The 18,268-nt window shown below is 36.6% G+C and overlaps 1 long non-coding RNA gene across 2 annotated transcripts in view; it reads right to left on the reverse strand.

Annotated features, from left to right (window-relative positions):
- Positions 1-1,107: 1,107 nt before the first annotated feature.
- The window catches only part of LOC306645486, a 69,424-nt gene continuing 52,263 nt past the window's right edge, over positions 1,108-18,268 (reverse strand). Inside the window, exon 4 of one of the 2 annotated variants that reach the window (XR_013759669.1) lies at positions 1,108-4,328. This is a non-coding gene — a long non-coding RNA (uncharacterized lncRNA). Of the gene's footprint in view, positions 4,329-13,268; positions 14,514-18,268 lie in introns of those variants that run through there. The other variant, XR_013759670.1, reaches the window with a different exon arrangement.

Here is an 18,268-nt window from a genome sequence, read left to right on the forward strand (position 1 = left end):
TATTTGTTGATCAATTGTATATCTTCTTCTTGGAAGTGTCTGCTCAGATCCTTAGCCATTTATTGATTGAGTTCTTGGTATTTTTGGTATTAAGTTTTTTGAGTTCTTTATAGATCCTGGAGATTAGTGCTCTATCTGAAGTGAATGTGGTAAAGATTTTCTCCTACTCTGCAGGCTCTCTCTTTACATTGTTGACTGTTTCCTTTGCTGAGAAAAAGATTTTTAGTTTGAATCTATCCCATTTATTGATTCCTGCTTTTATTTCTTGTGCTTTGGGAGTCTTGTTAAGGAAGTCTGGTTCTAAGCTGAGATGATAAAGATTTGGGCCTACTTTTTCTTCTATTTGGTGCAGGGTCTCTGGTCTAATACCTAGGTCCTTGATCCATTTTGAGTTGAGTTTTGTGCAGGATGCTGCATATGGATTTCCAGTTTTCCTAGTACCATTTGTTGAAGAGGCTATCTTTTTTTGGTCACCGTTATAGAAAGAGTGATGGATTTTTAACCATAAAATAAAGAGCTCCTTTGCGAGGAGTGGGGGAGATAATAGCTCTGCTGATGACAGATTCAGAAAATCAGGAATAAATCAAGCCCAACATGGCAGACACCAGAGGTAGAGATGAAGAAGTTGGGGATCCCAATCAGGGAAGCAGTTTGGTAGTCTAGAACTTTCACCACTACAGGAAACACAAGTCTCATATTATGGTCACTGTCTGTCTGGCAGATGTTTCTCCAGAGGAGGGCTAAGAAACAAAAAAGGAGTTTTCTCCTTGGTGTTGCTACTCAGGCCATACCTTTCTGTGGCATAATGTCCCTCTGTATTTTCCTACATGGGAGACACACATGTCTGACAAGGCATGCCCTTGTGCTGGGGTGGCTGGGTCAAGAGGAGCTGAACATCAGGCACACACTATGCCAGTCCTTTCCCAGATGAACCTCAACTTTGGTAGTAGGCTCAACACCAAAGGTCAATCAATCTAAACGTGCTTTGTTATCACTAAGAAGAACATGAGTTGAGTTCTGCCGCAGGAACAATGGAGAGGTTGCTACACCTCATCCTTGAAACTCTGACCAGGCAGTGGGTGAATATATCACTGGGGGCAGAAAAAAGGAGAAAGACTTGGAAATTTCAGTGGTTTCTAGTTTTTATCACCTGGCATTAATCTCATTTATTCTCTATCTTCTCTGAAATTATTCAAAACAGAGAATGCTAAAAGGGAGTTATTGCAAATTGCCTTTTATTTGCTGAAAAATTGTATTGAAGACCATTTTATAATTAGATGACAATCTTAAGAGCATCAAAAAATACACAATGAGTAAATGTTGTTGACATCATTGTTTCTTTGTCAAATGATACTTAGCCACAGACTATTTATGATGGTGTAGACAGTATCTGACCATGGACCCCTGGGAAAAAGCTTTTTGAATATAAGTAACTGTATTGAGCCACCACTGTACAAAAATCTTGCATATCTTTTAAAGTATATACAAAAATATAAAAGGTAACATTAAAATAGATATACTTGTAGGTATATAGGCATATACATGTACATATGACTATTTACACATGTGTATACATTTACATTTTTACATTTATATGTGTGCGCATAAATATATGGGTATTTTTGTATATATATGTAACCTAAATATATGATTTTTAGTGTTTTTCCTGTATTTTAGGGGATATTCCTATAAGCCATTTTCAAAAACTACTAGCTGGAGAATATACTTTCTATCTCTAAGTAGGTTATAACTAAAAGTGGACATTGTTGACACAAATAGAAGAGAATAAGTCTACAGAGAACAGTTTGACTATTCACTCAAACAGCAACCAATACCCATGAGTAAATAAAAGGTAAAATAGGTACACAGCTTATGAATGATGATTTCATGCCCAGAGGTTCTATATGAGAGAAAGGATGAGGAAAAAAGGCTTTTCTTATTCAGAGATATTGTGGTGCTTCAAGAAATACGTGATGGAAGTTTGGAAAGGATGAACCAAACACTGCAGGGATGTAATTCTTGGCATGAAAGAGTGTAGGTGAAGATCTGGTATTGAAAGTGAAAAAACACATGAAGGTGTAATGCCAATACCAGATGGCCCAAGAGGGAGAGAGTAATTTCACAGGACTTAGGGAGAGACAGGTCATTTGCTGGGTACTGAACATCCATCTTTAAATTACTGAGAAAAATTCAAATTTCAGTCTTTATAGGATTCCTTGAAGTAATACAGCTTCAAATTCATTTTTCCAGAAGTAATGGATGCAATTTATTTGCTATCCAAGAAAGACAAAAGATTTCCATCAGTGATTTCCTTCCTTTGAGCGCTACAATCACCTTGGGAGTGAGTTAAAGAGCACATTGTGGTGTGTGATGCATCAATGGTTTTGCCAGAAACTTTAGTTTGAACAACAACCACAGACAATATCACAAGTAGTCTTTTGAAATAGGAACAAAATTGAGACTTTCAAATCAAATTTTTTTCTACCCTAGGCCATGTAAAAGAAATCTTTATTCTCCATGCTGTTCATTCCCATCTTTGGTCCCCACTAAAGATGTTCATCCAGTTATCCCAGGATGTCCTTAAACATTATTCCTGGAAGGCATCTTCCTCCCTCTTTCTGATACTTCCTTTTTCCTTTCTCAACAGAGTCCAATCAGAATGGCCTGCACTATGGTTTACTAGCCCTTCAGAGAAAGATGGAGGAAAAGCACCATTCCATGGACATGCATGAGCTCAATCAAACTTTTAGGAGTTTTTTGAAGTATTTACACTATGGGTACCTGGACCCATTGACATTCCCTCTTCAAGTGTTCTAGGTTTTCTCCTGTCTTGGTAACTGCTGCCTCCTCCTCACTTCCTTCCTTGGGTCAAGATAAATGTGTTTTTCACACAGAAAACCATATGGATCTCTGAGGTTTGGAGACCTAACCCATGCTAACTCATCCATTGCCTTTACGTTTCAGGGTTTCATTTTACCTTGACCTTAACATCTGTCATCTGCCATGCCATTTCTACACAAGCTGCAGGAGTCCCCTGAAGTCTCCTTCCTGTTCTACTAACTGCCTTGTCCTACCTCTTCTGTATTCACTTCACAGATAGAGGATCAAATGGTGAACCTTTTTGCAAACACTTGACAAGGCCGATAATGAATATGGTCAGTGCTTTGTATCCACAGATTTCACCAACTGTGGATCAAAAATATTTGAAAAAAATGTATCTGTACTGAACTTGTACAAACTATGTTATTGTCATTACTCCCTAAACACTGTAATATAATAACTACTTAAGTAGTATTTATATTGCATTAGGTATTGTAAATATTCTAGAGATGAGTTAAAGCATATGTACGATGCGTGTGGATGATATGCAAACACTGTGCCAATTTATATAAGGTACTTAAGCATTTTAGGATTTTGGTATATGTGGAGGGTCATAAATCTAATCCTCTACAGATACTGAGGACAACTGTACATGGGAGTTCATTAGTCACTTGTTTATTGTACAGTATAGAACACACCCACCTGTATTGAACCTAGATGCTCCTTCTGCACACCAAGGATGAATCTTAGAAAGATACCTCAGGAAAGCCTTTAGCTCTTAGTCCTGGATTAGATATAGGAATAGAGAGTGAGCTCTCTAAGCAATCAGTTTTCAGTATGGTATGGTCTAGGGGTATGAAGAGCTCTTCTTTACCAATCCCAGTCTTTAGAATAATACTACTGAAGATTTATCCCTCTGGGTTCATATTACAGTAATAATCCATTCCAAACCTTAAATTGGTACTTAGGGACAATGGGGACAGAATGCTTAACGTTCATAAAACATAATGCTCCAAGAAACGAATGTTTCTAACCTCAAAATACAAATTAGTTGAAGTGGTACCCCCCAATGGTATCAGTCATTCTCTCTTTAATATGAATAAGTCTTGTTGTGAAGTCACTTTCCTGCTTTCCAATAGTTGCAGTACAGGAAAGAATGTTTTTTGAAATGAAGAGAAGATAATTATGAAGTATGAAGCTTCGCCTTCAGCAGTCTTGCCCTGGAAGAGAATATGGACATCTGGGTGGTTGAAGAGGTGAGGAGATCAGAGGATTTGCCTAAATGGTCAAACTAGGCAGAACATGAAAATTGGTGACTTCATTCCTATAGACCATAGTCTTCAGAAAACTAGAAAACAGTCACTGTTGATTTTGAGATGCCAAGGGAAGCATTTGAGATTAAAGCTTCTATCTTCCTTCTTCAAAGTCTTGACCAAAGCATCCACCTCTGGAGAGTTTCAGTGTTTAGAGGCCTCCTTGTTTGAGTGACTGCCTGTTGTGTACAAAAGCTGAAAGCGACATAAAAACAAATCAAAGAGGTCAATTACTGAGTGAACTAGACAACTGGTCAACACCTCCAAAAACCAATGATAGTTTAACAGACTTCTTAAAATCATTTTATTACTTTTTCTTTTTTGGGTTATTTAATAAAGTTGAAAACAATGCAGTTTTGCAACTTTTTTTTTTTTTTTCAAATGTGTCATTTACTGCTTTGTTTAGAGGGAAAAGTGTTTTATTCTCTTGCCAATAAAAGAAAAGCAGGGAAGGAAGGACTGAGAAAGAATGTCTTATTTTGGATTCTTCTCTGTACACGTCAAAATGAAAGAACTGGCAAAATTATATTAAAATAATGGCGGACAGTCTTGCTGGCCCCATATTGGACTCTGTCTTGAAAGGCTGGTTATTAGATTATGCTGGGCTCTTAAAAATTCAAAGAACTCTTACTTTGACAAAACATTTTTCCATCATCTGGTTAGAATTTCTGGGCCAGTTAGCTCAGATCTACTATTTCCTCCCCATGTGTTCTGCAAACCATGGGAGGAGAGGGTCATTATTTTGCAGGAGTCAGGAATGAGATGCAATTACGAGGCCTGTGCACAGGATAGATGATATCTTCTCCCAAACCAGCTAGCATAGAAGGCCACTTGTCTGCACGCAGGGGCCGCTGATTAAATTTGGCCGGTATATTCTGTAAGTGACTTATCAGCCAGCTCTCCTCGTCTGTTTATTTAGAAAGAAACCATTGTGTGATGTGGTTATCCTAACGAGGCCTGCAGAGCAAGTGCTGCCCTTGACATGATGAATTTGCAGTGTGCACACATGCCTGTGCCTATAAGAGCGTAAACGAGTACGTGCACACACACACAGCCACAGTTGCAGCCCCAGAGGCCTCCTGCCTGGTACCAGGGGAAATGTCTAGACCTAGGCTTGCCTCTCTGAAATCTAAGCAGAGGGCTTTGGAGCCACCAGAGGATTTGCAGTTTTCAATCTCTCCCTTAATATTTTGGGGGACAGTTTATATTCAGAAACTGTGGTGGAATGCAGGAATAAAAGCCATTTTGGGCGATTTGTCTTAGGTTTGCATTGTGCTTTCTTTGGCATAATCTGTTTAATTTAGACCTGCTCTCTGGCTGGCTGCCAGCATTCACAGAGCATTTGGACCCCAGACTGATTTACCTCTATTTCTGTTGACTGAGAAATGCCATGCCTTCCACTCCAGCCTCTTGCTCTGGGGAAAGTCATGCATTGCACCAACTGGCTTGAAAATAAATGGAAATATGTAGTACGTAAAGATAGGGAGTGAATGTACTCATTTTTTAAATTTATTATTATTATTATTATTATTTTTTGTGGTGCTGGGGATCGAACCCAGGGCCTTGTGCTTGCAAGGCAAGCACTCTACCAACTGAGCTATCTCCCCAGCCTGAATATATTCATTTTGACACAGTCGAAATTCATTTTGTTCTGGGAGACATAGAAAGAAAATTCATGGAGAAGCCCTTTTCTAAATGGAAATTCTGTCCTAATAATATACACAGACATGGACAAGCTTCCTGCACATTCCAGAAGTGAGTTAAAATCCAAATATACCTAGTATGGTATATATAATAATTGTATATATGCAATAGATGCATTTAGACTTATATGTAAATTTATATAGTAATGTCCCCTTTATCTGTGCTTTTACTTTCCATGATTTAGTTACAGTCAGGTAAAAAGAAGGGTGGATGGTACAAAATGACATTGAGGAGTTGGGGCTACATTCACTTAATTTTTATTATAGTATATTTTTATAAAAAATGGTTCCATTTTATTATTAAGTATTGTTGCTAATCTCTCACAATGCTCAATTTATAAACTACAGTTCATCACAGATATGTTTGTATAGGAAAACACAAGGGATATGTAGAAGCTAGAGAGGAAAAAGGAAAAGAAAGATGGGGACAGATCTCATGAAAAATCAAAAGGAGATCAGTAGAGGAAAGGGTTCAAGGGGTAGGAGGTACGGAGGGAGAGAGGAAGTGCTAAAGAGTGACACTGACCAAATTATATTGTCATATTGTGTATCATGTGCATGTAGGAATGAGTACCAATAAATTTGACAGTATGTAAAACTATGATACACTGATAAAAAATGTGTGACAAAAAACCACATGGTATGTATACATAGGATTTTGTATTATCTATGCTTGCAGAGATCCAATAGGGGTCTTGGGAGATATTCCTTGCAGTTAAAAGGGGCTACTATACAAACACATATGTATACATGTTTATATATGTTTACCTATCTATTTATACATACATAAATCGATGGGTTTTTAAATACTAATACTGTCTTTGAAATTACATCTTTTAATTTCTTTTTTCATTGAGTCAGGGTTCTTGCTATGTTGCCCAACTAGACTAGAACACCTGGGTTCAAGTAATCCTCCCACCTCAAACTCCACAGTAGTTGGGATTATAGGCATTTACACCGAGCCCAGGTTTTTTCAATATCTTAAAATATTGAAACATTATGATAAATTTATGAAAAGAAATTAATTAAGATAATAATTTATGAATATAGATAGGTAGATACACATATAGACCCTTATTGGTAGGTTTATATAGACAATTTTTCACAGTACCTATGGCTATAAGTAATAAGAAAAACTGTGTTCTTTGAGTTAGTTTATTTTTTTTTTTTCAGCAACACTACTACCACTTTGTCTTCAAATAATGTGTTAGGAAACATGGACAGTCCCTCTGGAAGACAAATCTGTGGTTCCTACATGATGATGACACAGCAAGCCCCATGTAACCTGTGATAGTGGAGCTTAACCTTCCTCATTCACATCTCACTTCTACCCTTCCACACTGTTTGATCCTGTTTAAGCATTTATTTCCTCCTCTATAAAATAAGGGTGATGACCATGACTGTGTTATGGGGTTCTTGGAGTCTTTAGTGAAACGATATATGCAAAACACATAGCACATTCCTTGAACAGAGTAAGCATTCATAACTGTTACCTATTATTATGGCCCTTATTTAATAAATATTTGTACACATTGCATACAACTTAGACAACAGAATGATGATTTCCTTAGAATTAAAAAATCTGAAAGTACAATTAAAAGAATAGAATATTATGGAAAAAGCAATAGATTAACACTTTCTTTACTACTTCTATATTGTCTTTATTCCTGCTCTTCCATGACTCAAGTCCTACATATTTAAATGAAGAGGGATTTTTAAAAATTGGGTAAAGTGGCTTTTGCCAGTTGTTGCAGTCCATCAAGACACATGTGACTTCAACAACAATAATACTTTGTGGGTCTCATCAACCATGGTGTTTCTGTCTAATGAATCACAGTAGACAGACCCCCACAATTTATTAACAGGACATTTATGTAAATTCAATGACAACCTTTCATTACTGGATGTTTTGGTTTGTAAAGCTCCTCCGTTAGGCTTGAAGCTTTTGAAAGATGACCACATTCATTACAGTGCCTCCCACACGACATTTGGCTTATCTAGGATTTTTGCCATAATCAAGAATGAAACAAACAAACACAGTTACCTATCGTTGGCTGCAAGTCACGTGATGTGTGACTTATCAGCTTGATTTAATGGCACAGATTAATGTGACCTTTACCTGCTTACAAATCTTCAATGGCTCTCCCTGACCAAGAAATCAAACCCAAACTCTTTACTCTGTATAATAAAGGAATAATATTTGAACCCTTTCTGCAAATTAGTAGGCTAGATTCTGAGAATACAGTCAAGAGATGACTTAATATTTGTGTTGGGGAATAGTATTAGCACCAGAGGGCCTAGGAATATTGTCTATCAGATCATGTGAGAAAGATCACAGACCATCTGAGAAAAAAGGCAAAGGCATAAATGCTTATGACAGTGGGAATAGAGCCTCTTTTCTTCATAGTTATTCTTAAAGAGACTCACATATGCTGTTAACAAAGTTTCTATCCAGTTTTACAATTTTGAAATATTCCTAGCCACATTATGAAGACTTCCTTGATCTCCAAGTTTTTGATGATCCATTTCTCCATTTTCAATTCTTGGAGCAATAATCATCCATGTGCTTTGCCTGTCACAGGACACAGAAGAGTTCAGGATTCATTTTGTTCTCTTTGTAAATGCAGCAGTTCCAAATCTTGATTCTAAACTGGGTTCTGGACTCTGTTTTCCTGTGATTGACCCTATCCTAATCCCAACGTAAACACCTCTCACCACATAGTTCCTCACCATACAAGCATATGAACTCCTCATCTATGGTAGGGTTTTATTGTTTGTTTTGTTTTGTTTTGTTTTTTAAGAGCAGTCATTATGTGGAGTTTTCATGATTTCTGCAGGGGTGATATTGCTTGGTTAACGTTACCACAGTATATGTTATTGCTGTGCATGAGATTTCTTCAGGGGTATATATACACAATGGAGTCTTATTCAGCCATAAAGAAAAATGAAATTATGTCATTTGCAGGAAAATGCATGGAACTTGAGAACATTATTTTAAGTGAAATAAAACTTAGAAAGTATGTTTTCTCTCTTATGCAGAAGCTAGAGCAGAACAAAGAAAGAAAAGATGGGAGGGATCTCACAAAAATGAAAAGAGCAATAAAATAGAAGAAAAGGACCAGAGTGTGGGAGGAAGGCAAGGAAAGGGGAAACACTGGGGAATGATATTAGTCAAATTATATGGTTCTAATGTGTGCATGTATAAATATGCAACAATAAATCCCACCATTATGTACAACTATAGTGCACCAATTAAAAAAAACTGGACAAAAAGAAAAAAGAAATTCCTTCAAGCTTCAGAAGAACTTCCTTATGATGTATGTTAGACAAGAGCTATGTGAGTTATCTGAGCTGGGATACCACTGTCTACTGAGTAATCATTCTGTCCAGAGGTTATTGTTGGTGTTTATGTTTAATGTGTGAATAAAGCTGCTATGCCAATGGAAAGAAGGAAATAAAGAATATGAATAGAAATTAATAATAGAGAAAAATGCAAGTAACAAATTTATGAATAAGAAAAGATTTGACAAAGTCAAATATGGATTATTTGAAAAGCCTAATAAAATCCACAAACCTCTGCTAAAATTGAACAAAAGAATTGTTTTAAAAGAAGATTGAACCTACTTTCTTAGCCAAGATGGATGATCAAGAACAGAATCTTAGAATCAAAACAGCCACTTGAAAAAACAAAAAGTATAAGACAATATTTTTCTGTACACCTGACATCAGCAATGAAAGACTGTGATCCCTGACAGACAAGAAAAAAAAAATTAGACGAAGCCCAGGATTATTCCAGAATTCTTCCTTGGAAACTATTCTAGGGCATAGAATGGGTTGATGAACACAGAAGAGCAATCAACTTGAGGTACTGAGGTTAAAACTTGAGATAGGTAATAGTTCTCCAAGCTGGTCAGAATTATACAAGAGAGAAAAGCTGCAGAGAGAGAGAAAGAACTCCAGAAATCTGTAGAGTTATCTAGTTAGTATTTAACAGAGTAGTGATTATTGTATGCTCATGAGGAAACTATGTAAGGTTGAGGAAATAACTTCCCAAAAGATTCAGAAAGAACACTGCCTGGCACTAATACGAAGCTGAAAATTGTCCCTCTTCCCACCAAAAAAACTAGAGAACAACATAATTAATTCAGCACTGGGTAGAGTAATCAGAAGGGTTTTATCATTAAGCACAGTTCTGTTCCCTTCTAATGAATCTTAAAATGAAGACCTAAAAGGATCAAACTGTCTCCAAGTAACACAGCTGCATCCCAGGATAATCCAAAAATGCAGAAAGTATCCAGCACCCACCAAAGTAAAATCCACAATGTCTGCCAACTAATCAAAAACTACCAGACCATCTGGAGTTGTGGCTCAGTGATAGAGCGTGTGCCTAACACGCGAGGCACTGGGTTCAATCCTCGGTACCACATAAAAATAAACAAATAAGATAAAGGTATTGTGTCCATCTACAACTAAAAAATATAAATAAAAAAAAAAAAACTACCGGGCATATGAAGAATCAGGAAAACATGAACCATAACAAGAGGAAAAACTCAAATAATCAAAAGATTAGATATGATAAAAGGAAAGACTAGTGAGTTGAAAGACATAGCAAGAGAAACTATCTGAAGTAGAACACAGGAGAGAAAATGACTCAAAACACAAGAAAGAAATGAAACAACCAAGAGAGCATCAGTGAGATATAGGACCACAATAAGTGAACTAATGTGCTGTAAATTGAAATCTCTACAGGGGAAGTAGAAAAAATTTTTTTGAAGAAATGATCACTGAAAATTGTCCAAATAGCTAAAAATTATAAACCCACAGATCCAAGCATTTCAGTGAACCCCAAACAGAAGACACTTGAAGTAAATGACTCTAAAATTCACCATAATAAAATTACTCAAAACCTACAAAGGAAGAGAATCTTAAAGATCTTTTCACAAAAAAATAATGCAAGAAGACAATGGAGCAATATCCTTGAGATATTTAAAAAATGGTATCTTAGCATTTTGAAAATATTTTTTTAATGAAGGAAATAAAGAGGGTTTTTTAATATCTAAAAACTGAAAAAATGATCACCAGTGTCTTCAGGGAGAAGGAGAACGACACTAGATGGAAATGTGAATCAACACAAAGGAGTGAAGAAATCTAGGAATTATAACTTTGTGATCTGTATATATTTTTCTTAGTGTTTATTGTGAAATCTTATGTAAAAAATGAATTCAAAATCATGTGAGATTTATGAAATATGTATAAGCAAAATGCATGACAACATCAATGAAATTATGGAGGGGAAGATTGATGAATAGTTTCATAACATTTTTATGTCAGAATAAAATTAATTGACATCATCATATATTAAGTAATTAATATCATTAGCAGATAGAATGTGCTATGTTAAACATGTATAGTATAAACTCTAAAGGAACTACTCAATTAACAAAGAGATTTAATAATCCAATAAAGAAAATAAATGGGGAAAAAATCATTAATGAAGGCAAATAAAGTTTTCCTTAAACAAAAACCAAATAGGACAACTGAATTCAAATATTGGTGTTAAACTTAATCCATATAAATAACTGCAGTAAGTATAAATGGTCTGAATACCCAAATTAAAAAGCAAAGATCATGGATTAAAAAGCAAAACCCAAGAATATATTGTATACAAAATATAGTATTATATATATTATAAATCATGTATATGATATAAATATACATTGGCTAAAAAAAGGGGAGGAGGAGGGATAAGCCAAGTTAACATTTACCATAACTGCAAGTAGGAACAGACAAATCCACCATTATGATGGGAGATGTCAGTACCTCTTTCTCTGATAGAGTGAATCAACAGAACATCTGTAATGATACTTAACAACACTATCAACAAATTTAACCTAATTGATAGTTATAAAACACTCCACTCAACAATAATAGAACACCTTTTTTAAGTGTGGAGGGGAAAATTACCAAGATAGACCACACTGTAGGCCATAAAACAAGTCTCAACATACATAAAAGGAGGAAAGCCATACAGATATTCTCTCTGACCACAATGGAATTAAATTAAAAACAAATGACGTAAAGACATAATGATATATATCTGGTGGGTAAAAGGATAGAAAGGAGTATATAACTTCATTCTGATGACATTTAAGCATTAAGAGTCTATTAAAATAACTTTAAACCAGATTTGAAAATGCAACAGATAACAAATTCCTAGAAGAAATAAACAACACTTACAGTAATAGAATAGCTATTTAAAGAAATGAAATCAGTATTTTAGAATCTTTCCCCAAAAGTGTCTAGAATTAAATGGCATTACAGTAAATTCATTCAAGTATTTGAGGAACCACTAATTTTAATAATGCACAAATTATTACAGCATGTAGAAAGAAGAAGTTCTCTAAAAAAATAGCATATTCAGAATATGCAATGAATGTATGTGAATCAATAACAGGCAAAATAGAAAAACAAGAAAAGATACAAAATGGTATTTCACAGAAAAGGTCACAGGAATGGCCCATGAAAAGTAGAAAGTTTCTGATCTCATTACTAAAGAAAGAAAAATACAACTGATCAACAAACATGAAAAGATGTTCATCATCTCTAGCAATTAGAGACATGCAAATCAAAACTACTCTAAGATTTCATCTCACTCCAGTCAGAATGGCAATTATCAAGAATACAAGCAACAATGAGTGTTGACAAGGATGTGGGGGGGAAAGGTACACTCATACATTGCTGGTGGGATTGCAAATTTGTGCAATCACTGTGGAAAGCAGTATGGAGATTTCTCAGACAACCTAGAATGGAACCACCATTTGACCCAGCTATCCCACTCCTTGGCCTATACACAAAGGACTTAAAATCAGCATACTACAATGACTCAGCCGCATCAATGTTTATAGCAGCTCAATTCACAATAGCTAAATTGTGGAACCAACCTAGTTGCCCTTCAAAGGGTGAATGGATAAAGAAAATGTGGTATATATACACAATGAAATATTACTCAGCCTTAATGAAGAATGAAATTATGGCATTTGCAGGTAAGTGGATGAAACTAGAGAATATCATGCTAAGTGAAATAAGCCAATCTCCAAAAACCAAAGGCCAAATGTTTTCTCTGATAAGTGGATGCTGATCCATAATGGGGGTATAGGCAAAAATGGAGAAACTTTGGATTCTGCAAAGGGAAGTGAGGGGAGGGCTGGGGCAGTGGACATGGGAAGGACAGTAGAATGAGATAGACATTATTACCTTATATATATGTATGGTTACACAACCAGTGTGACTCTGCACCATGTTCAGTCAGAGGAATGAGAAGTTTTGCTCCGTTTGTGTACAATGTGTCAAAATGCATTTTACTGTCATGCACAACTAATTAGAACAAATTAAAAAATTATAATGAGGTAACATTTATCACACCTCAGATTAGCAAACATTTATAAAGGAAGAAAATAACAAGAGTTGGTTAGAATAAAAAGCAGGTGGAATTCTCATTCATTAGGGATGGGAATACTACTTGGTTCAGCCACTCTGGAAATAGTTCAAACAGGACATTCACATGGGGTGTATGGATGCACACACACATATCATATGGCCCTGAAATTTTAATAAATATTACATACCAGAGAATGTCTTGTATGTGTGCATCAGAAGTCATACTAAGTCATAGTAGCTTTAATCAAAGAAAAAAAAAAAACTATAAACAACACAATTGTCTATCAACAATAGACTGAATAAATAAATTGAGATTCTAATGTAATAGGTTCCCATATGACAATAAAAAGTTAATGAACTTCAGCCACACACATCAAATGGGTGAACTCACAAGCATAATATGAAGAGAAAGGAACAAATTGCCAAGGAATTCATCCTTATGATTTCTTTACATATTCTAAAGTCAAAAAAGTAAGAATAAGCAATTTTCTTAAAGGTAAATATTGGCATAGAATTTAAGGGAGGAGAAAAAGAGAAGGGAATCAGGAAGAGGTATCTAAGGTGGGATTTGGCATTTGTTTCTGACGAAGGTCCAAAAAGTTAATAATTTTGTTTTTGAGACTTTATGGTCTTTGGTACAAGCATTCAACTTCACCTTTGTAACAAGATAAATAGATAAATAGATAATGGCTTGTACCAAGTGCCAATAAGCAGAGAGCTGGATTTGGCTATAGCCCACAAATTTGCCAATTCTTGATCAGACATCTTAATAATGGATTTACACATGTTCGATTATTATTGTTAGAAGACCATACACAAACATACATATATACACATTTATATTATATTCACTATACATGCTGTATTTCATAGTAAAAATTCTTTTAAAAAATATTTTATATGTAGTTTTTAAAACATTCACCAAGAGAGCCTAGCCAAAGTTCATCACGCAGACTTCATGGGACTTCAAAGGAAAAAATTCCCACTTCTTAAAAGTAGAGAAAATGGAAAGCAATCCAAAAGCTACCCAGTGTCTGGCACACCATACATATCAGCTCCACAGTCTCTATTTCACTTCTTTAGAAGGCCCTGTCTTCTGCCATGAAGATGTTGCCACCAGTACCTCTAAGCTGTCGTGCCTGGTATTTGAAACTGGAGTACTTAGGTTCAATTTGTGGTTCTACCACCGTGTGTCATCATGAACAGATTACTCATATTTTCTGGGTTTCAGTTTCTTCATCTGTAAAACAGGAAAAATAATAGTGCTTGTCTCAGCATAATAGTAAGGTATTAAGAAAGTTAATACATATATGGTGCATAGAACAGTGCCCAGCACATAGTCAACTATATGGAGATTTTTGTTATTTTCACTATCACAAATAAATTGATTAATTTGGCTCTATTAACACTAAAATATTTAATATTTTTCCTTATCACTTTAGAAATAGTCTGTCTTAGAAAAGCAGACCTGTATGACAGTTATGTCAGATCTACTACATAGCAGAGTTTTAAAAATTCAAAGGTATGACCTAGAAAAATTGATGTGAGCTTTATTTTCAAGAGTTCTACTTCTTTCATTGTCCCCTGCATTTCTTATTTTTCTATTATTGTTCAGTACAAGCACGATAAAAATTATCCACATCTGTTATTTATCTTTCTGTCCTGGGGCAAGGCAAATGTGTATAGTTTCCCTCAAGATAACAGGAACCATATGGAGCCTGTGGAATTATATGTATTATCAGTTTACAAATTTGAACTTTTCCAAAGATTGTCCACAGGCAGCCCTGGGTTTTTGGGTGCAAGAGTTTGCACTGGGATGTTTATGTTCAGCAAATATATTGGTGTAAAACAGTCTTGCAGCTGGTGCCTCATCCCAGCGAGAAATCTTAACTGTGGTTTGCAGCAGTTCTCCAGCTTTTCACATTAGCATTGCCTTGTAGGTTGTAAGAAACCCCAATGCTCATGCCACACTCCATACTAATTAAATTAGAATCTGTTGGGTAGACTCCAGTAGCATCAATATTTTTTTCTTAAATTCTCAAGACAATTCCATTGTGTAGGTAAGTTTGAGAACCACCAAGAATTTTATATATTAAAAAAAAAATAAACACATCATTTGACTACTGTAAGGGAAATGCATAGAGACTTAAATGCATCCTCATTTGCAGTCAATTATTGTTATACTAATTAGATGATGTAAATGTCTGGGTTACAATTTCATCCTATTCAAATCCCAATTAGTAGTCCTATAGCACTATTTCTCAAGAATATCCCTCTCAGAAACAGTAAGCACTGTTTTAACCAGACCTAGAGGATTTAGTCTTGCTTAATCAAGGAGAGAAAGAGAGAGGAAGGGAGAGAGAGACAGGGACAGAGACAGAAGAAATTCAATCTATTCATCCAATTTTCAAGTCAATTGCTATTCATTCAACAAGTTACTGGACTTAGCACAAGCTCTGTGTCAGTTACCCCTAATCACATGCAGTTGGACTTCAAACAGAGACCAGAAGGTGACACACAAGGTACATTCCAGATACCAGCTGGCTCCAATTCAGCATTATAGAAGGATCCCTGCCCAGCAGTGGGTCACTTTTCAGGGGACAGCTCAGTGGACGTCATTCTGAAAACAATTTGTTTCCATCTCCTATTTGTTTCATCCCCTAGGTCCCACTGTACATTACAATGAGCTCAGTGTCTCTAAAACCCTTTCCCAATTTGTTTCTTGTTGCAGAGAAACAAGTCATTTGAATCATTTTGAAGAGCTGTGTTGGCATCCAGTGTTGGATCTCTCATCTTGCATTTTTTAATAAAAATAATATTTCAACCACTAACTTCCCTTGGTATGTAAATTTGCTGTGCCACCTTGAACCGTCTCATGATTGTTTCAAGTAAGTGATTTAATGATTACACTACAGTTAATCTGTAAAAAGAGGATTATTCCGTAGAGTTATCACTGAGGCAATTTCCAGTTCTTAAATCTTAGATCATCTGAATTTGAGTGTCTGGAGGTAGTTTTGTGGAATGTTGAAGTCAGACTAATGAGGCTCAAGTACCGATTTTACTAGTTATCTTGAGCCAGTTATTTATTCTTCCTAGGCTTCAGTTTCTGCACCTCTAAAAAGGAGTTTATGGTTGTGCTTCCTCCCAGACCTGGAGAGTCAGATAGCTGAAAGCATGGATTTAGAAGCAGATTTATGGCTTGAAACCCAGCCCTGGTAGACTCAGCTATGCCACTTTGAGCAAGGTACTTAAATTCTCATGCTTCATTTCCTTCACTTGTAAAATTGGGATTTAACAATGAATATTTTATAAGGTGACCATAAGATTGAGTAAATTAATGTGTGTACATTTAGCACCGAACCTTTAAAATAATAAATGTTTAAAGCTAAAAATTATGACTATCATCACCAATTCATCAGAGAAAAATGAGACTGCACAAATAAAGTAACAGTAAATATTTAAGATGTGCATATTCTCATCCCCCTGTTCTCTATTTCCAGAGAGTCCTCAACTCTCTGAAAGTTGTTGGAAAGTCCTTTTTAACACTAGAGACTGAATCTATATGCTCCCTGAGGACAAGGAGAATTGGATCATCTTTAACTCTCCAGCACCTGATGCCATTCCTGGTGTTGATAAATACTCAGAGAACAAATAAATGAATGAATAAAATGTTTGAGAATTAATGAGAGATGTGATACACAGAAAAATAATGATGAGGTGAGGGTTACAGAGAGAAGTCCCAGAGGAAAACTTTGAAATTATTTGTACAGAAAAAAGAAGGGGAGAAAAAAAAAAATCAATGGAGAGGAGAGCCAAGATGGCGGACTAGAGGCAGGCTGCGTTCCTTGTCCCACCATAACTCCGATTTCAAACACAGGATATCTGTTTCTTGGTGAGGCAGTTTTTGCTGCTTATCGATCCCCTGCTGTTTACCCCATTTGTCTGCTGTGACCCCCTGCAGTCTGCCAGCATATCGATGCCTTATTTGAGTGCAGATTGCTCACTGTCAGGCACCTATCATCCGCCATTTGCCTACCTCTTGCCTGTCCATCACTGGCCTTACACATATCCATCACCCAACGCACGAGGTTCACCTCCCGATCATCCGATAACAGTCAGCAAACTGATCGCCGACCGCCAGTGGAACACCAGCTGCCTGCTGTTGCCTGGAAGTTCACTGTTACAGTACCTGCACATTTGATTACATGTGGCTGCTGCCATTTTGAGATAACAGCCAGGCCCCATAGGATCCCCGGCCAGACTGACTGAGCCCTGTCTCCAGGACAGCTCAGCCCGACCGATCACTCCATGCCTCTGGGACCCTCACATCGACTGAATGCTCCCTGCTGCCAGGAACTCCAGACCAACTCACTGCACCCTATCATCAGGACCCCAGACCGACTGCACCTGGCCTCCAGGATCCCGCAACCACACCAAACACACCCGACCTCCAGGACCCCTGCCTGACCAACCGCATTCCGCCTCCAGGACCTCCAGCTGACCACGTCCACACACTGAGCTGCAGCTCCCCATTTGCCAACACATTTGGAAGCCAGAGCGGCCATCTTGGATAATCCTGGAAGCTGGAGCTCTGATCTTTAGGTGGGGCAAACCCATCCTGAGATGCCTGATGGAGACTTGAAGGTCAATGTCATGTACCTCTCATGCATCAGGCTACTGAACACTGGGAGGTTTCATTATTATATGACTCTTATCCTGTAGATTTTCTTTTTTCTCCTTATTGAAAAAATTTAAGTTTTTATTTCTTTACTTTTCTTGCTCTCTTTCCTTCTGTTTACCTGTTACCTCACAGTCTCTTTCTCCCTTTTTTGCATGCTAACATCCAATTTCTTTTGATTACACTCTTACCCTTTCTATTATCTAGAACTTCTGTATAATCTTTTCTTATTCCATTAACAGCCACATTCTACATCCCTCTGCATCCTCTTTGCCTTCCATAAACTGCAGACTTTATTGTAAATCTCTTTGTTTTAC

The sequence above is a fragment of the Sciurus vulgaris genome (genome assembly GCF_902686455.1).
Source record: "Sciurus vulgaris genome assembly, chromosome: 15".
NCBI lineage: Eukaryota > Metazoa > Chordata > Mammalia > Rodentia > Sciuridae > Sciurus > Sciurus vulgaris.